The sequence below is a fragment of the Ctenocephalides felis genome, unplaced genomic scaffold, assembly GCF_003426905.1.
Source record: "Ctenocephalides felis isolate EL2017-DRISC unplaced genomic scaffold, ASM342690v1 CF-g0.4_SCAFFOLD_01886, whole genome shotgun sequence".
NCBI classification, from domain to species: Eukaryota; Metazoa; Arthropoda; class Insecta; order Siphonaptera; family Pulicidae; genus Ctenocephalides; species Ctenocephalides felis.
In genome coordinates, this window is record NW_020538040.1 from 41,387,082 (window position 1) to 41,408,887 (window position 21,806).

Consider the following 21,806-nt stretch of genomic DNA (forward strand, 5'->3'; position numbering starts at 1 on the left):
AAAATTTTTACATTTCTCGATGTTTTGAAGGATTCTGAACATTTTGACATACCTCAGAAAAAATAGATGTGTATGTATGTATGGATACATTTTTCGGTCACGTTTTCGGGGGCGCACGGATCAACCGATCGAATGGTTCAAAAAACATTCGATTCCTATTGATAGGGAGATGTGCTGCGCTTAGTTTTTGGCAAAGGCAGGTCCACCAGTTACGGAGATAAAGAGCAAAGAATGCAGAAAATAAAAATCGAGTTTTTGAGAGAACGGAGCCTTCGATTTGAATGATCTAAGAACATTCAATTAATAATGATTGGGAGAAGTGTTTATTAGTTTTTGGCAAAGGCAGGCCCAGCCATTTTGAAGATACGGAGCTAAATATGCAAAAAATGGCAGTGTTTTTGAGAGAACTAAGCGTCCGATTTAAATGATTCAAAGAACTTTCTGCTTGTCTTAATAAAATAATTGATTTTGGAAAAAAAATTGTTTCAATTTTTTTTCAATATTTTTTTTTCAAAAAAATTTTTTTGTATATCGAAAATAATTCAGATTTTACTTTTTATTCTGACTATAGTTCTAATATACTTTCACAAATAATTTCAACTTTGCAATTCAGTTTATATAATTCTTATAAATATTAGACAATGTTACAGTATTTATATAATAATCTATTTGAAAACATCAGTAATAGTCAAACATTTCGTTACGGTACGGGAAGTTCCAGTAATTTGCCTTAAGGCACGATGGCATACACCCCACTAGTTTTTAATTAATTGATCGTATTATATAATGCACCATTGGGAGTTTACTATAATACCATACAAAAAATTGCGACCTTTTATTCAAACTTGCTTAATGAATCATTGTTTTTAACTACTAAAACTTCTTTAATGAGTACTCTTTTAATTCTATTTTTAAGTTTTTTTTTTTAGGTAAAGGCTTTTTTATATTAATTTATGCCTTTTATCTGTTTAATACAAAAAATATTTATTTATGTTTATTCTAGAGATATTAATGACTCATAATACTAACCAAAATTTTTAAATACAAATTAAAATGTTGTCTACAATTCTCACAAAGTCTAATTAGTGCAGATTGTTCAATACTTAAATAGTTTGTTTTTCCCATTAAACTGAATTTTCGGAGTGGAATCGCTTCTATGGAGTTAAGTAAATATACAATTCGCGTTAATTAGTCATTTAAGCTTGAAATAATACGTCGTGATAAATATTTACTTATCTATCATTCAATACAACATGGTAAATTCATAATATAAGCTTAGTATATAACTATATAGCTATATATTTATAGAGCTACTTTTCGGTCTTGTCGCAGAAAGGATTGAAAGATTACAGGATAATAATTGAACAATTTTTAATGAAATAGAGTACAAATTTGCTAGTGTGATAGAATTTCCACAGTCACTGAATTACTTCAAACATAAATATAAATTTTAGTTGAATTTTATTGAATTAGGCATTCATAACATAAATTCATTTCTATCAAAAAATGCATGTAACTTTAAATTATTTGTCGATTTTATAATGCTGATTTTTTACAGAACCTCAGAATGTAAATCGGTTATTCTTTTAAGTTTAAACTGTTATTCGATAAGTTTGTATGATTAATTATGATGAATGTTTTACAAAATGTGCTTTTCGTGTCAATTGATCCTGACGTAATCTTTTAATTTGTTAGTCAATATAATTTACCCAGAAGTTTCAATCAGATTTATTGATATGCCAAGATTTGTCCGCCACTGTATAAATATAATTATTATTTTTTCTAATTTATTTGCGTCAAGTCTATTGCGCAACTTGACACCGCATTTCTTGTTCAAATAAACAAATTTCGGCGATAGTAATGATATACTCTTGCAGATAACAATATTTAACTAATTGTCACTAACACTTAGTTAATTAAATATACACGTTGCCAAATTGTTTGTAAACATCGGGCGTTATGGCTTTTGAAAGTTGAGATTGTAACTTTATATGATGATATGATTTTTTGATTAATTATTATTTAATTTGACTTTTTAAACGTGCAGGTTTTTCAAACGGTTTCTATTCGTATTACATTTGCTCATAATTCTGTTTTTCGGAAAATCTTCATGAAATTCTATGTGTGTCTAAATTCTATGTCTATTCTATGTGTGCAGTAATTTGTTTAGTCTCTCTATTTGAATTTGAATAAATAATATTTTTAATGAAGACATTAGTTGATGTGGTTTTAAATTTTGTGTATTGCTTTTTGGTTCACAAATATCGTCAAAGTTTCATTTTTCATCTTCTATATTAAAAAAAGTCCAGCTACTGCTGAATTTTTAGCGGAATGGTTTGCTACTGAGCAACATGCTCGGACTAGTATTGATTCGAGTTTTTCTTATTGTTAGATAGAATTAAAAATATCTGTAATGTATTTCTGATTGCTAAAATTTAATAAAAAGTTTTAAGCATTGCATGGAAAGAAAATGATCCAAATGAATTACGAACAGTTACAGTAGTAACTTGTAATGAATGTAAAGAAAAATGAATTTATTGAAGTCAGTTAATTCTTTTGCTACAGATGTAGTTCATGGACTTAAAAATTTATCACTATGAGCTAAAGTATTGAGAATCTAGTCTTTTATTGTAATTTCTATTTTATTAGAAGTATAATTTCTTAATTTCTCAACACATTTTTATTGATAATCATAAAAATAGAACAGTGGTGGGCATAGCTCACTTATTGTTAGTAGCGTTTCGACTCGCGCAACAGGGATCTTTGGATCGAATCCTGTCATTGACTTAGAATTTAAGAAAAAATATATATAGTTAATTTGAAATTAAATAGAATTGGATTTGTTTAGTAGAATTTGAATAAAAATTAGGAGTAATAATAGAAATTACAGAATTCGAATAGCTGAGTTGTATTGGGAGTAAGAAGAAAAAATATTAGAACTTGTTGAGATTAAGAGAAGAATGAAGAAATAAAAAAGGGACGAACATGGGAGTTGAATAGAATTAGAAGTTTGAAATGAAAGAGCAAGAAATAAAGAGAGAGAATGAAGAAGTCAAATCGAAGAAAATAATTGAAGAGAAATTGAAGAAGAAAATTAAGTAAAATGTAGTACAAGATAATATATAGATTGTATGATATAAAAGATTTTTTTTTTCAATTTCAAAAACATATATATCGATAAATATATATATGTACATAACATTTTTAGATCTTTCAATAGAATGTAAATAAATGTTGTACGTTGCTATAAATGCTCAGAGTAAGCGAGGCCAAATAAAATTAAAAAAAAAAAATCATAGAAATATCTTAAAATATGTAGTAGTGCATTTGAGCGGCACGCTCTTCCCGTACAGCTGCGACACTCCTGCAGAAAGGACTTTCGTAGCACTCTCGTAATAAATCTGAAAAATTTTGCTTCATGGCAATTTATTAAGTGTTTGTTTACTGGCCATTATTTGACACCCACATTGGTTGCTTGGAACTTTGCACAAGGCTTTTTTACACTCGATTAACAGTGTGTTAATCATTAAAACCTTTACTAACTATTAACACGGTGAAAACTTAATTAAGATTTGTACTGCCGAAGAAGCGTAAACGCTCAAAGACACATTATTAATTTAGGTCAATCCTACGGCAGCTCATGTTTACATGTGTCTGTTTAAGGCTGTGTTTCAACTTGAGAATGTTGAAACTGCTTTATATATGCTGCACCAGTTCAGAAATGCATTATCAGCGGCCCCCGCACGAAATCATTTTGAAAATTAAACTGTGTTTTTCATTTGCATTTTTATTTCTCTGTATATATCTGTACATAAACTGTTAATAAATTAACATACGCATTTCATTGGTAATATACCAAAGTATTATATTGCGAAGTAATATTATATTTAGAACGTGTCAGTGCATGTTTAGTTAGATCAATTAGTCGTCTTTGATCGATTACACGTTTACTGTGATATGAATCGATTAAGCATAAGTGGTTGCAACTTAATACAACTTTAATGAGGTAATATGATGTTTATTATAATGGAAAAAAATACAATAAAATGACAAGATGCATCAAATGAATACAAAACACCTGAAAAACTGGAAATCCATAGCTCGTCGACCAGGAAAAACTAAATAGGAAAAATCCGCCACAAGGCAATACGAATGGGTACTAAAGAGGTCTGCTTTTCTGGATATTAAGAATTTACCAGTGAGCGAAGGAGGTAGTTTCTGTAAATAATAAATGATTTATACTTAATACCGCACGAGGGGATAATGTATGATGCATTTTGTATGAAGTAATACTGTAAGCGGATCATAATCAACTTATGATTACGAATTCAAATAGATGGAAGTAGCCAAGTAAATACATGTTATTTCTGGAAAAGAACTAAAATACAAACTTTTAGTTATATTTATATATAAACATCTATTTGTGATCTTGAATATTAGTAGTTAACTCATCATTAAACTTATAAAGAACAGCACTTATGAGCAGTTCAAGTTGTTCGATTAATAGAAAGGTTCTGTACTAATATTAGTTAGCTTTGGGTAACCCTAAAATTGTAGTGAAAAATCGGATACGATGTGCATATATTTCAATGATTGGTTTTCTAGATTCTTTATTTTTTATTTCTCAAGATGCAGTTACAATCTGTTTTCCAAATACAAAAAACATTTAGTAATTATGAATGACAATATGTGATGGTAAGACCAAAATAGAGTTGGTATCTCTTTGGTATCCCATTGGTATCTCTTTTCTGTGTTGATCTTTTATGACATTTTTCCACCTTTATCCTCGTAGAGAACGCCGAACATGTTCCGTTTGCTTTTTGTTCCAAAATCTTTGTTGGTACATAGTTAATCTTCAAAAAACATTGTCTCACACATGTTGGAAAGTGAAGATAAGAAGTTGAAGGAGATGTGTGATAACAAATTATGTACCATTACTAAAAAGATGTTTAAGAAATTATGACAGAATGTCCTAAGGGTCTAACTGTGAAGTTAATTCTAGTCAGTTTCAGAAGTGTTGGTGCAGATAAGTCTCTGCGTTAACAGTTGAATGAATATAAAACATTGAATGCAATCAAACATCAACTTTTGCGAATTAATATTAATATAATGCTAATAATATAGGTATTCATAAATGATCAGACAGTTTTTTAACTTACGATTTGACCAAAAATATTCCAGTTTGTGTTTTTGCTACTTTTATGACTTATGGCAAGTTTTTTTGACACTTTATTTTTAGCAATCAGAAATATACATACTTTCTGTACGCTAAACTGATAACTTAAATAACGTGTTTAAGATAATATATATGGGAAGTTAACATTAAAAATATTCACAATTAATACACAAATATTAAGAAAATAGGAGTTTTTATGTAAATATTTTAGACACTGAATCATCAAATAAGACAGTTTCCTCATGTGTTCCACAAGGAAGCGTCTTGGGGCCATTCTATTTCTAATATACACATCTGAGATACAAATAACAACTAACACTTTGATCGCTACGTTTGCTGGTGATACGTGCATTCTAGCCAGCCACATAGATTACAGTTCTGCATCTGAGTTACTCCAAAACCATTTAAATTTATTAGAAAAATGGAATAAAACCTGGTTATTTGAAATGAATGGCTTAAAGTCAGTACATGTCACATTTACACTTAGAAGAGAGACTTGCCCACCAGTAAGAATAGGAAATACTCAAGTACCTCAAGAAGACCATGTGAAATATCTCAGCATATACCTCGATCGAAAACTTAATTGGCGAACCCATATAAAAAAAGAGACAACAGCTTGAGATAAAAAGCCAAAAGCTTTACTGGTTTCTAGGGACTAAATCCAAACTAAGCTCATACAATAAGCTACTTTTATATAAATCTTTATTCAAACCAAATTGGTGCTATGGTAAACAATTGTGGGGCAGTGCTTATAAGACTAATATAGAAATAATACAGAAATTTCAAAACAAATTTTTGAAAATTGCCTTAGGAGCTCCAAAATATGTTCCCAACTGGTTGATTCATGTCGACACGAATACACCTACTATAAATGAAGTAATAACAAAAACAGCACACAAGTATAGAAACAAGCTAATCAGTTATCCAAATTCATTAGCAAATTCCTTGATAACAAAGAACTATCCAAGAAGATTGAAAAGAAAAGCGCCACTGGATTTAAGCCATCAACTCTCCTGAGAAAAAATGGAAATAACTTCATCAGCATTTATAAGAAATTATTTAATAAGTAAATAGTTAAAATTATATAATTATCAATAAAATATTGTGAATTTTATATCGAATGGAAAAACAACTACTGAGTTGTTTTTTCCAACATGCCCTTGTAGTATACAATGTCCCTTTTCGGCCGACTATTGTAAATTCATCAAATTATTGAATGTCCTTTACTGGACAGTTGTAAATAAAAGAGATAATAAAAAAAATATTATCAATTTGTGCTCTATTATCAACTGTTTAATAAATAATTCTGCAACAAATATTCACTCTGGTAAAACATTAACTATTATTCTTTACTGTAATTAATGGCACGTGGAAAATACCGAAACTGGAACATTATTTAAAATTATCACACGAAATAATTTAATAAATTCTTTCTATTTTATAGTGGCACTTAGTGTGCATGGTAATATTTTTCATCATGTTCGCATAAAAAGCATGAAATTGTTTCTTTTTGCGAAAACAACGCCGTTTCGGCCTTGAGCTCTCGATGATCTAATCAATATCGAATTTAATCAATAGATACATTATATATTTAGTCCCGGTAAGGGGTGAACGTTCTGCATATTGTATTGCGATGAGCTTGTAATAACACGGCTCACAAAAGCTTATACTCTAAATGATCTTGCAATTTCTTTTTTTTGTGTTTCATCAAATAGGTAGTTAAGTAGTTATCTGTATTGTGTTGGAACGATCTACTTTTAATCAAAGTAACTTTGTGAAATGTATAAGGCATGAAATTATCGTATCGAATTCAAGCATTGTTAACCTTTTTCATTATTTTAAAGTACAACATTTCGGACCAAAATATTTGCTAAATATAAACCAAGTGTTAATAATTTGTATTAGTTTATTTAATAATTTTATTATTAATTTCCAAATACGCGCGTTATTTTTTGTAGAATAAAATTTAATACTTACTGTTTTTAATTGATTTCCACTTGGTGTTTCAATTATCAAAGTTATTGATGTTTTAATAATAGGCAATGGTCAATTTCAATTCCCGTGAAAATGCGCAGTGCGTGATCTGACATTCTGGCAATTTTAGCAATATTTGCGAACTAATACCTGAATTAGCGAGCTATTTTGTCTGCTAAAAATATTTCATACTGGTGAAATATACTTCAAGATCACTACTTGTCAATCAAACATCATTCAATCATAATTCGATCAACATGATTGTCGATCAGATTGTACAAAGCATTTTGTTGAATTAAATATAATCGAGCAACATTATTGAAGCTGCTGGTTTAAACGATAAGTAATAAAAAAAAAGACCAAGCCTTGTTTCTTCTGATTTTATTATGTATTCGTTGGGCGATGATAAATACGTTGCGTATAAAAAATTGGATCCAAAAAGTTTATTTACACCAGGCTCATTTCCTCGGTTGCTTGTTTGTTTATATAAATTTAATAATACCAAAATTCAATTAAGTTATAATTTAGTACATTAATAAAAGGTGAACTACTGGGTTTTCCTTTTAAAATTCTGTTATTTGCCAAAGTAATTAATTACTCAATGTCTTTCTATTTAGACAGATTGTAATTTATAAGAAAATAAAAAAAAATTATTGACATAATAAGTTATTATTAAAATTTCACATATAGTCCGTTAACACGGTACTCTCGGAGCGCGGTTTCCATGCTACGCGGAGCTGAACATGCGGCACCCTCCGATAACACGGGCCTTTTTTCCATACAACGTAATAGAAGTTGGTATAGAACGCACTACGAATTAGCCTGGATTTTCTGTTAAATCCTAGTTTCTTACAGCACGGTTTCCATATTGCACGGTATGTACTCACAGCGTTAAGGAAGAGGAGTTGAATGCATATGTGGAGTTTTTTTTGGAGATAGAAAAAATATAAATTTTTTTTCTTGTCTTACAATTAGTAATTAACCCTTACCGGTCGTAAGTCACCTGTGACTTTTTTTTTTTTTTTTTTTAACTCGTTTTATTTAGCAATCAGAAATACATAAAGATTCCTATGAGCTAAAATGACAATGTAAGAGCGATGCCTAAGAAGAGCTCCAATGAGATCATCTCAGTTTAACAATTAATATAATATTATATTAGACCTAATCTAAGACCAAGTCTAAAGGCCAGTGTCGTTTTAATCTTCTTGTACCATAAGGTTTAGTAATTTCTACTATAGAGGGGTTCGAATGTGAGTCCAGTTTGCGTTTGTATTTTTCCTTGAATTCTTGGAAAGTTAAATGCACCGTTTTCATCTTGAGGTCGCTGTGAATGGTTTCATTTGTTACGTACCATGGAGAATTAAGAATTGTTCGTAAAATTTTTGACTGAGTTCTCTGCATTATAGCTATATTAGATTTGTAAGCACATCCCCAGAGCTCAATTCCGTAGGTCCAGATTGGTTTGATAATTGATTCAAGTGCTGATCAAGCTTCCCGACAAACGCAAGAACATATCAATAAACTACAAATATGGCTTGCCAAATGGAAGATTTGCATAAATGAAACCAAATCAGCTCATATCACATTTACCCTGAGAGAGGGTACTTGTCCTCCAATTTATTTAAACAACGTCCAGATTCTGAAACAGAACATAGTGAAATATCTTGGTCTTCATTTAGATAGCAGACTTACTTGGAAAAGCCACATAAAAACAAAAAAGCAGCAAATAATGATCAAAATAAAAGAATTTGATTGGCTTCTGCGTAAAAAGTCTAAGCTCACTGTTGAAAATAAGTTGCTGCTATATAAATCAATTATCAAACCTGTGACTTGACAATAATATTTCGTCGCTGCGTTCGTACGTCACCTGGTAGGTAGCTATGATCAAACCAATCAAAATTAAAATAATAATAATAATAATATTTTTGGTCGGAATGAAAGCTATGAAAATTTTGAAAGTAGTTAAAAAAGTATAACATATGTTTTAAAAGTTTTTAATGAATTTTGTTTCGATTAAGGGATTTCGCATGTTCGAGTCACGTATGAAAATCTAGCGACCGTTAATGGTAAAGTTCGTGAACTTTGTATTTATTATATAATATGAGAAAAACGCCACTGATTGAGAAATGTGTCTCTGACAAAGGAAAAATTGCACTATAACAATGGAAGGATAATTCTCGTTAAAATATTACATTTTATTTTTTCCTATTCATAGGATGCGTGTTCCATTGATCAGGAAATAATTCTCGTTTGCTGATCTGAAGTGATGACGTTACACAGCGAATATAAAATGCTCCATACTATTTTATGATAAAAAGAGCGCAACCATTTGTTTGGTTCCATTCAGACGCTTCTCTATATTGCTACTTCTACCTGTCTCTAAGCTCGGCGTATACCTCGATCTTTGTTTCTCTCTCGCATGTTCATTTATTCACGAACTCTTGTTCTCCGATGTTGTGTGTGTCTTCTGTGTATTCTACATCTTTGTTAATATTTGTATTAGCACGTATGTGCTGCTCGTCAGGTCATTCCCCGCAGAAGAACCTCAAAACGTGCTCCCGCAATATCTTCTGCTAGAGCATAAGATAATTCAAACAAATTCTTAAGGGCCATTTCGGTATTATATCAGGATAAAGAATATCTAAATTTTGTACAGAATTTAAAGGTTTGTAGTTGTTTTTTATTGGATAATTTACTACTAGTTTAGTTAGAATTGTTAATATGTTGGTTGGTCTTAATATAAATAATTTCAAATTATATTTTAGTAAACACACTAAATACTAAATATTTTCTGCAAAAAGTATAATAATGTTCGTATTATGTACATAATCGAACTTTAAGTGGCACAACTAGTGTGAAATTTTCAAAAAATCGTATTTTTATTTTTTCCATTTTTCAATAGGTCATACCTTTAAAAATAACACACCAAAATTTTAATTCGATATATTAAATAGTTTTGGAGTTACAGCCATTTAAAGAGTATATATTAACGATCATTTAATCTTTAAACGCGTTTTTCTCGAAACAGCATTTTCCGAATTTGCTGCAGCAATTACTCAAAAACAAATGATCCGATCACTATCAATTTTTTTACATGCTCTATATATAGTTTTCCGTAAAATGAACTATCGATTTTTTGATCGGATCAAAAATCGAATGTTGGCAGTCCAAAAACGACCAAAATTTTGGGTAAAATTCGACTTTTTTTTTAAAAAAAAAACGCCGTCATTTTGTCAATTTTTGATTTTTTTCTTTATCGTAGTTTATTTTACAGACAATATTATCTAGTTTAATGAGATTTTTTTTTTAATTTTTATCCACGTAGAAGGCCGGAATCACTGCAGCAGTGAAGGGCCTTTTTTCGCGCCGTTGGAGATCGACGATAACTCAAAAATATTTAATTTTTTTCTTCAAAAATTTTACTATGTGTTCTTAAAACATGTATAAATATATTCCTAAAATTTTGAAATGATTGATAAAGTAGTTTTTTTAATATAAATTCCCAAAAATCACCTTCTTTTAGGCGGTTACACTAATTGTGCCCCTTAATTTTCAAATTATATATATAAAATTTTATATATAAAATTTTAAGTTGGGCAACTGATTCAATTCAAACTGTATCCATTTTATTTTATTTTTTATTTCTCTATTTGTAAATCTCTCATTAGAGAGATTTTGTTATTGAATCATCTCAAGCAATTTTACCTGTCCCAATTCATTCCGAAAATTAAAATTGAATTACCTTACGATACTCAAAGTCCGAAGAAAGTTTGTATAAAAAGTTATTTTGTCATCTTTATTTGTTCCTTGTTTTTTAAACAAATGTATGAGATAACAAATACTAAAATTAATTATCTAAATTCATACTGAAAATTAATATTTAATTACCTTACGACTCAAAGTCCGAAGAAAGTTTGAATAAAAAGTTATTTTGTCATCTTTATTTGTTCCTTGTTTTTTTTAAACAAATGTATCAGATAACAAATACTAAAATTAATTATGTAAATTAATATAAGTATTATAAAATAATATTAACAGTACGAACTTAAGATACAACGAAGGATATTGATTAATTTATTAAGTTTTGAACTCAATTATTTTATATTTCTACGTTATCTATAATACCAAATATTGCCATCCATAAATATTCTTTATTGGCATCTGTGACTTATTTACTTACATATGACTAAGCACGTGCAAAAATAGTATGCATCCTTATTGATTTAAAATTAACTATGGTTCTATTATATTACTCTATTTTGAAATGAGTTATAGTTCATAATTCATAGTTATTGAATATCGTGACTGTAACGCTACGATAGTTAAGATGTTTAATATATGGGAAATTTGACCATATGTAATTAATTTTTACTTTTTTAAATATAAATTATTAGAAAAACCATTTCTCATTATTTACATTAGCGACATCAATTTATTTTTTCCGAAAATAATTTCACTTTCATTATTCAAATTTAATTATCTTTATTTACTCATCATTTTTACCATTAACTTTTTACACACATAGCGTTTAATTTCTAAGACGTATGTTATTTCATGTATGTATATTACCCTTTCTTAGCTTGTTTATCTAGAACGTAATATCTGCTGGTTTCAGAATAATAACGACAAAAGCCTACGGAAGCAAGCTAATCTCCAATTAATTATATATGTTTACACGATCTTCTCCCTTTGTTAATTTGCATATATATTTATAAACTACCGTAAACGAGAAGATCAACGTAATTAGATCAGCCTATCTGATACCTAAATTCAATGTAATTTGGAATTAAATTAATTCTTAGAAATACTTTCACACAAATTTTTGAACAATTTAAAATAATAATACATATAGGATTATGCTTATATATGCCTATAAGGCGATAAGTGTAAATTTTAGTACTTTTTGACTTTCCGTAAGGGGGCGTCCATTATCACGTGATCGACTTTTTAGGAATTTTTCGACACCCCTCCTTTTTGATGATTCGTCGTGATTTTTAGAACTACCCCCCCTCCCCCACCAAACATTACGTGTATTTTTAGTTACGTAACATTTTTCGAATTTACGAAAAAAACGTAAGATTTTTTGTTTTTTTTTTTAAATTTAGGTAAAATGTAAATACACGTGATATTTTACTAGACCCCTCAATCTCCCACGTGATATTTCATGATTTTTTTGGACAAACACCCCCCCACCTCCCTCTAAAAGCCTCAGGTGATTAATGGACGCCCCCTTCAATCGAAATTGAAGTTTTTTGTTTACGTTTTAGAAGTTTCTGAGCATTTTCGCATACTTCAAAAAAAGTGTGTATGTGTTCTTCATGTATATGCGGATACAATTTTTCTTCGACGTTTTCGGAAATTGAGTGTTTGAGAAAACAGAGCATCCGATGTGAATGATTCAAAAAACATTCAATTCGTATTAATGAGAAGACGTGGTAATTAGATTTTGGCAAAGACAGGTTCATCCGTTTCATGAGGAGCTAATAGTGTAAAAAATTGCAGATTGTGAGAGAACAAGGCATCCGATTTGAATGATTCAAAAAAAACATTTTGATTGTGAAGAAACTACTAGTTTTTGTGGATGCAAATATATATATTTTTTGAATTTTCTATTTTTTATATTTTCCAAATTTTAAATTTTTCAAATTGTTGATTTGGTTGAGCTAAAAATGTATGTGCACATTTTTTGGTTCAAATTTTCTAATTCAAATATATTTAAAAAAAATATTGGCAATTCAAACTTTTTTAAAAATCCGGGACAATCCGGGACAAAACACCTAAAACCAGGACAAATATTGCTTTTTGAAAAAACCGGGACGCATGGCAGAAAATCGGGACTGTCCCGGCCAATCCTTGATGTATGGTCACCTTACATTTACAGTAATGAATTTAAGACAACTTATAAGAAATTATTTAGTATTTACGGCTATAAGTTTATAATATGCCTGAACATAAAATATGTACTTACGTTTTAAATGGGTCAGCAATGAAATCAGTACATATAAAGCCCTAATAATAAATTAATCACATATGCCAATTGTGCTCCGCAGTACTGTATCGAACTGTTACATGTTGTCAAGTGGCCTTAAACACGGATATCCGTCCATGGATCTCTCACTTCCTATAATTGCCCTAACTGAATCATCTTCAGAATCTATTCTGAAAACTCGCGTTTCAACTTCTGCTATTATTTTGAAAATTTTTGGTAGGTTAAATGCAGTGTGTTCAAGTGACATCGTTCGTATGCTATGTAAGTCACGAAAATCGTAATAACGCAAAAGTAATTGGATAAAATTTCAAACGTCGATTGATATTATTGTTGTTTCGCTATCGCTTTTATCAAATTTAGTTCGAAATGATTCAAAAATGGTTTTTACCTATAAACGTGTAGACAACTACTTTCCTGTATGTAACATATATGATACCGTAATTCACAGTTGTGATAAGCGGTACTATATTGCAAGGCGATTTGATATTTAGTTATTAAAATAAATCCGTGAATTTTTATATTCTATTTACTAAATTGAATATCATTTATAACACCTCGGCTTCTATATAATATTAACGTACAGAAGTAAATTAACAAAATTTATGATGAATAGTAGGCATACTATGCTAAAACCAGGATTTTTTTCTTCATTCTTGCTTGGTATATATATTAGGGTGGTCCTTAAAATGGTCATTTTCGAATTTTCTTGCTCCCAGGGGGCTCAAATGGTTCCAAATAGATAAAAAACAATTCTCTAAAGGTTTTAGTTCTTAATATTAACGTTTAGTAGAGCGCAATTCAATCAAAGTTTTGTATGGAAATAGCATGGAAAAATTTTCAAAAATATTAAAAATGTTTTTTAGATGTAATTTAGCGAACAAATGAATGAATAAAACTCATTCATTTGTTGCTAAGTTATACCTAAAACATTTTTTTTACTTTTCAAACTTTTTTACATGCTCTTTCCATACGAAGTTTGATTGAATTGCGCACTATCTAAACGTTAATATTAAGAGCTAAAACTTCCAGAGAATTATTTTTTATCAATTTGGAACCATTTGAGCCCCTGGGAGCAAGAAAATTCGAAAATGTCCATTTTAAGGACCACCCTAATATATATATATATATATATATATATATATATATATTTATATATATATATATATATATATATATTATAATATAATATAATATAATATGTCTTTTAATCTATTGCTAGCAACTTTTTGGGACTTGGTACGTTTTATTGCGATTGATAGATTATAACATTACGGCTGAAGGTGCTAAGTCCAAAATGAAACATGTTTTTCTCAAATATTCTTGTGCAAATATTGACTTTTCGTCAATTCGATAATTGGCCATCTTCTTTTGTTCTGGCGATAATTACGTCAATACATGGGCGCAAAGTCAAATATTTAAGCAAGGCACAGTACAAAGCGCGGGGCCACAAATACGTTTATTTTGCGGGGGCCCGTTAAGCAAACAGATTTTAGATAAAGTTCGCGATATTAAATCGGCCTTATTTTTACTGATTCATCGTAAGCAAACACACACTCATGTCTGTCATCGTAGAAGAATTTGTGTTTTCCGTTATTTTCTGTTCGATTTCAGGTCAGATATATTTGTTTATTAGTACTTACTTTGTTTGTGAATTGCATGAAGAAAAATTAATCTGTGCGATTTTAGCTGAATATCTGTAGTCATAGCTAGATTTATAGCATATTTGAACAGTACAAATTTTAATAAATTTTATCTTAATATTTTTTTTATTAAATTGCAAGTTCTGCAATGTGTTTTAAAGCACTGTTTAGTAAGCAGAAGCTCTTCTCTATTACAATAAGACGTAATGTTTCCATATTGTTCGTACTTTTAGGTACGGTTATAAGGGTCATTCTATGTAATGAAATTAGTAGATGCATGTTTGATTAATATATGGATTTCTCACGGTTTAACAACTATCCAATGAATGTCTCGACATTCATGCTAAAGTCCGTCTATTGTAATAATTTCGTTATAGTATTTGCTTAGTGCAAATTGTTTGATTAATTAAATTGAACTACAAATATAGTAAAGCTTCTGTACATTACCGATGCGTATCCAAGCATGAAGTAGCAAGTGCATCGTGATCGTGCTTTCTCGGAGGGTAGTCCTACTATCATAGATAAAATGTGATTGTATCTTCAGTTAATTTGTAATATTTGTAGCTTGTTTGTTTTTTAATTAAAAAACCAAGGCATTTATTTTTTACCGTTCTGCGGGGTAAGATTTTGTAAAAAAAATAGTTTATTTCTGTGCCTTTTTGTTTTAAGACGTTTTGATTATATGAATTTTTAATTAGTTTTCGGGAAAAACAAGCCAAGCAGTTATAGAAATATGGTGGAAAAAAATGGCGTTTGGTAATTTAAATTATAATATAAAACATTGTCATAAAATTGTTATAAGTAGAAATTTTGTTTTTAGGCATTGTTGGGTTTTCAACACGGAAAATTTTCAAGATCTATTTATATATAATTCTTTCAAATAAATTTTTCAAGGAAAATTTTAAATTTTTGTTATACTTGTTTTTTACCTAACTTTTCCGTGCTCCGTATCAACTATTTCATGACCTAAATATTAAATGGACACTAAATAACGTAAATAGATCTTAAATTATTTTAAACATCATTTTAATAGATGTTTACTTCCAATATGAGTAAATAGGTTAACAATAAGTAAAATTAATATTAAGGAGTATTATTATTTTGCGAAGCAAAGAATAAATTTTATAAGGCAAGTGTTCATGTTCATGTTCATGTGTTTTTGTACTTATTCTTTATTTGTGTCAGGTTATAATATATTGTTGCTAATATAAATAACAATCAATTATATAAGTATACTCATTTTTAGTAGATCTATTTGATTAGATATAAAACCTAAATGCCAACATGTTGAATTGAAAATTCCTAAAATCTTCAAAACTAAATCGTTTTTGTAAAAGCTTTATGCATTCTACGGTTTTTAAAATATGAATGCTTTCTCCCAGTTAATTAGGAAGGTTCCAAGTCATTTACGAGGTGAATTCGAATTCTTTATATTAGTAATACCATGATAAATCCAGCACGTGTAGGTATGAATCAAGACGAAGGCCTGTCAATATATAAATTTAAGAGAATAAAAAAGATACGGTTTTTTTTTTTGTCTTTATCAGGATTTAGTATAGGATATGGAATTGTGTAATTATCATTGTTTTCATTATTAATTACTGAATCTTTTCTCTTGTACTGAGTTTGAATTTTTAGAACAGTGTAATATATATATATCGATGCTTTTTGACGCAACCTCGTAACTCGATTTTTGACGATTTTGAGTTTTAATCGGAAAATCAATCACTAAATATAGACGCATATAGTCTGTGAAGTTTGAAAAAAAAAAAATCAACCGAAACGTTTTTTTATTGAGAAAAATACAATCACGTATCTCAATTCAGAAAAATGTGTCAGGCGCAACCTCGTATCTCAGAATACATGGTGACGTATTGAACAAGTTTCGCTGTCAGCATGTTGTTTAGTTCATCCTTCTAAAAAATTATTATTCAATTAAGTTATTTGTTATTAAAACTTAATGAACGATAGTTAATAATATATTTATTATTTACTTACCGCAAGTTATAGTAATTTTCCGAAATTGAAAATGAAACTTTTTGCATATTAACGTTTCAGAGGTTTCTGAATATCTTGACATGCCTTAAGAAATGGATATATGTGTTTGTGTGCGTGTGGTGGATATAATTTTCTGTCCACGTTTTCGGGAGCACAGATCAACCGATTTGAAACATTCAAAAAACAATCGTTTCCTATTGAGAAAACAGAGCATCCGATTTGAATTATTTAAAAAACATTCAGTTTGTATTGATGACGTGGTGATTAGTTTCTGGAAAAGACAGGCCCAGTCGTTTCAAAGCTTCCGATTCGAATGATTCAATGAACATTTTGCAGTATAAAGAATCGATTAGTTTAGGAAAGCAGAATTTTTTGTCCATTTTTTTAATTACAATTATTTCTTTGTTTAAATATGAAAAATGATTCGAATTTAATTTTAATGCTAGCTAAAATTCTAAAACTCTCTTATATACTTCAAATAAATAAATTTAAATTTGCAAATTAGTTTATATAATTCTTAGAAATATATATGAGATATGTTTTTTTTTTACTTTTATTTACTTTTTATGTAAACATATATAAACGTCGTTGTCCAGTTATTCTATATTTTGTCATTCAAATACAAATAACAAAAGTTACAGTATTTACAATAATCTATTTGTAATCATTTATTATTCCTCGATTCTACTTAATTACGGAACGGGAAGTTCCACCAATTTGCTTAAAGGCACGATGCCATGCACCACTAGTTATATTTTTATTATGTTGAGAACAAATATCACAGTAAGCTACAAAAATTAAACAATTATCAATTCTTACAGACAATAATTGAAATTAAATTTTGTATTTTTTAGAGTTAGATAATGTGTCATCCGCAAATAAAAATCATTAAATAAAGAAATAATAACAAAAAAGAATAAAAGTAACAATAAAAATGATAATCACAAAGTAGTAAATTATAAATCCATGAAAGAGCTAAATATCCTAGATATTGAAATACCTAAACTATGGCCAGATACTATATTGTCGTAATTATAAACTAACCATATACCACAAGTTTAATAATGTTTGTTTTTATTAAGAATTATTTAAAAAGTTGATCGATTCTCAAATAAAAAACAATTGAAGAAAGTTATTCATGTACTCTTATTTGAAAACAGCATGACGCAACCACGTATGTTACATTTTTTCCGTGCGACAAACACGTATCTCAAAGAATTGAAGAAAAATAATGATTAATTGTTTGTAATATAATACTTGTCTCAAATAATTGTCACAAGATTGAATATTTTAAAATTTATAAAAAAAAATTGTTAACAGCAGTTCAAAATTCGTTATAAAAACGTTTTTGTCTCTCCTGAAAAGTAGTAGTTTCTGAGATACGAGGTTGCGTCAGAAAAGCATCGATATATATTATATATATATATATATGCCTGCGTGTCTGTATGCGTCAATATATGACCATTACGAACAATATTTTTAACCTTTTAATTTTAGTTTCAGGTACTGCTTGGATCAATTAGGCTAAAAAAAATTCAATCAGTGGGGCAGAATAATAACCAATCCATATGCCGGTATGTTTCTTTTTTTATCTACTAATTCTGTTAAATGTTGTTAAAGTTACTCTTAATACTTACTACTAAAATTATAGTAATTAATTATAAGGTGATTGTGCAAAGTTTTATGAATACCAACATATGATAATTATTGCTAATAAAGTATATTAGTAATTTTCAGGGATAATATTCTAAGATTTGACCAAGTTGAAATTTTATGGCACCACATATTGCATGTTACATTCTTTAATAAATACGGCAAATTATTTACAACGACAATCAAAATCAGTTTTATTATCAAGGATAAATATTATCACATTCTGGAATATTCTCTCTCCGTCAGTTTTCACAAAGTTTTCTGTTTAGAATCTTAGTTCAAAAATCGAACTTAATTTTTATCACATTGATCAAGTTTTTTCTCATTAGCTTTATAAACTTGCACGTTGGCTTACATATAATCACTTTCGCCAATTTGTTTTAGTATAATTATTTATAGTTCAAAATACCAAAGTAGAGAGGGCTTGTATGTAAATAGATATGCGTATATCTAAATAAATAGCAAAACATTTTCAAATAGTTTCATATTGTATTAATGAATTTATATCACAGTTTTGTCTGTGCAAATAACCTATGCATTTAAAAACCTAACCGGTAGTGGGTGGCAACATTCGTACGATAAGAACGACGACGTAGTAATAAGTTCATCCTGACTTTCTCTTATTTCCCAGTGAAAGTGTAATTTCGTGATGAAATATTGCGCAAATTCGTATCGTTTAAGTTTTATTCGCAATTGAATATTAACAAACATGTGTAATGTATAGAATACGGATGTAATGAATATCAATTAATTGAGCATCTAATTAATCACGTCATTGATACCATCGCGATGAAAATGCATATCTTATAATAAATGTTAGTCCAGCTAAAGCTAAAATAACATCATTACTAGGAAGGTGCCTATTAAATATTTATATGCCATATTTCAAACTTTTTAAAGAATATGAGAGAAATATAATAGGAATATTTGTTAATTACATTATACCAATTGAAATATTTTCGAATGTTTTGATCTTCTTATTTAACTCAACGTCTTACAGGGAGCTAGAAATGTTCAACATATAAAATTTCATTTGAACTCGTGCCTTGTATAGGTGCTTATTTATACAAATATGTCGCCATAATGGAGTTTTCATGTCCTCATTGACTTATCATAACATCTAAACATCATTGTTCTGGAAATCAAATGGAACACTATAACAATTAGCTAGAATCATATGTCAGTTAATGGTTTCAAGTTATATATCTCGCAAACGACTATCATATAGTTCAGAGGCCATTTACATCTTCATATATCAGTCGAGTTTTGCAAAAACCTTGAATTCTTTTTTTTATCAGTTTTATCGAGCATGATTTTGTTTATTTAGCCATTAATTATGTAGTATAAATTACGGTATTAATATGATTAAACAATATTTGCAATTACACATAAGCGTTTGTATCGCTTTTCTAATTTGATGAAAATCATATCTGCGAACAATCTTTAGTTGGTTGAACTTTCATTTTGTTTTTATTTTATAATAAAACCTAATTATCATATTTTTTTTATTATTCGTATGTTTTAATACATTAAGTATCTTGTCGTAGGATAAAATATTTATTTCGATCTTTTAATTCAATTCAATGGAATCATTCAAATATTCGTTTCTAAAACAGTAAATTATTAACATAAACAATAAAAGATTTTTATTAATTGAATCGTAATGTATCCATTACATCTGCGTGCAAGATCATGAAATTATTATTAACTGTTTCAAATGGTTTAATGGCGTATTTAGTATATTACAATTAGATTGCATGTCTCGCCGTATTCACACTTTTGACAAATCTTATAATTGATGTTACATCGAGAGTATTTTTTATCATTTAAGAGTATAACATAACATTAAGTAAATCATGCCGTTTTTCAAATAACAGTACTTTCAATTGGTTTTTCTCATTTAATACTTATTTTTATCTCTTCTGATCACTTCAGCGTATCGGTTTTTTATCCACGATGTTAACTGTAAACATCATACAATATGAATTGTCGCCGCACAATGACATTATTAACGTTCATAAAATTGTATAAAATATAAATTGTAGTATAGAACTAATTTTCCCGTTGCATGACGGACAATTGGAGCTTTGGATACTAATTATTAAATTTATGGAGTAGTGGGAAGAAAATTGTTTCCAATTTTTGGTAAATCGATCGCGTTTCGTGATATGTAGTGCACTTGAACTTAATTTTTACCTGGCTAGTATTTTGTGCTATAACCTATTAAATAAGCTATTATGTACTCGATTTCCATATTATGTGCTTACAAAATTCAAATTAAAGATTCGCGAGATTTTGCCCTATGTAACATACAATGTAATATGTTACTTTTCTAGTGAAAATTTAGTATTTTATTGAAAATTTTAGTTTATAGAATGTTCAGAAAATTTAAATTAACTAACAAAATTGTGGTCAACACGTTCAAAACAAATTCGGAAGATATTGGATTATTTTAGAAATTTTATTTTGCTTCTATTAGAACTATAAAACAGTTCTGTATCGTTGGGACTTTTTCATTGCTTTTTCTAATTGATTTGCAATTTGCAGACACAATATAAATATATATATATATATATATATATATATATATCTAATAAAAAATTACATATAGTTTGAAAATTATGAGCTTTTAGGTGCAACCTAGAGCTTTGGTGAAACTGTGATCATTTTTCAGTTATTGTGTTTAGTTTTCATTAATTTTTGTTAATTTAAACTTTTGATCCGTAATCATAAATACATTTCTAGGACCAAAACCAAAAATAATGACACATTGCTTTAAAGTTTGAAGAATTGAGACTTTTTATCAAGCTTATAATTTAAAGTTTTCAATATTGGGTTACTTTGAGAGCCCCTCATTAATAATAAAGTGTTAAAGTAGTAGTCAAATTTCATCAATAATAAAGTATATAATAATATAGTTATATAGTTTCATAATAAAAAAAAACTTCAAAAATTAAGTGTTTCTAGAAATTTTATTCACGGTTACGGATTTGAAGTTAAATGAACAAAATTAATAAAAATTAACCGCTATAATAGAAAAATGGTAAGTTTCATAAAAGCTCTAGGTTGCATTTAAGCTCATAATTTTCAAACTACGTGAGATAACTTTTTTTTTTCATGATAGTTATGATTAATACTATCACTCCGTTTCGTCTTGATATTGAGTTTTGGGATACCCTGCATATATAAATGTATCACCAATTACAATAATTATTTGGACATCCCAATTGAGCTCTATATAAACGATACAAATGATATCTCTCACAATAATTGTGCAAGTTCAAACACCTTTCTCTTTCTACTAGTGTGTCATGTATATTAACTGTAAATAATTTGCATAAAGAGTCACAGATATGTTAAATGTTAATGGATTGTT

The 21,806-nt window shown here is 28.8% G+C and overlaps 1 protein-coding gene across 2 annotated transcripts in view; it reads left to right on the plus strand.

Annotated features, from left to right (window-relative positions):
- The window catches only part of LOC113377690 (solute carrier organic anion transporter family member 5A1), a 130,088-nt gene that overhangs the window by 17,430 nt on the left and 90,852 nt on the right, over nucleotides 1-21,806 (plus strand). The window contains exon 2 of one of the 2 annotated variants that reach the window (XM_026618085.1): nucleotides 18,275-18,351. The exons of the other annotated variant lie outside the window; for it this stretch is intronic. The gene's annotated coding sequence lies outside the window, so the exon portion shown is untranslated. The remainder of the gene's footprint in view (nucleotides 1-18,274; nucleotides 18,352-21,806) is intronic. 2 annotated transcript variants of the gene reach the window in all.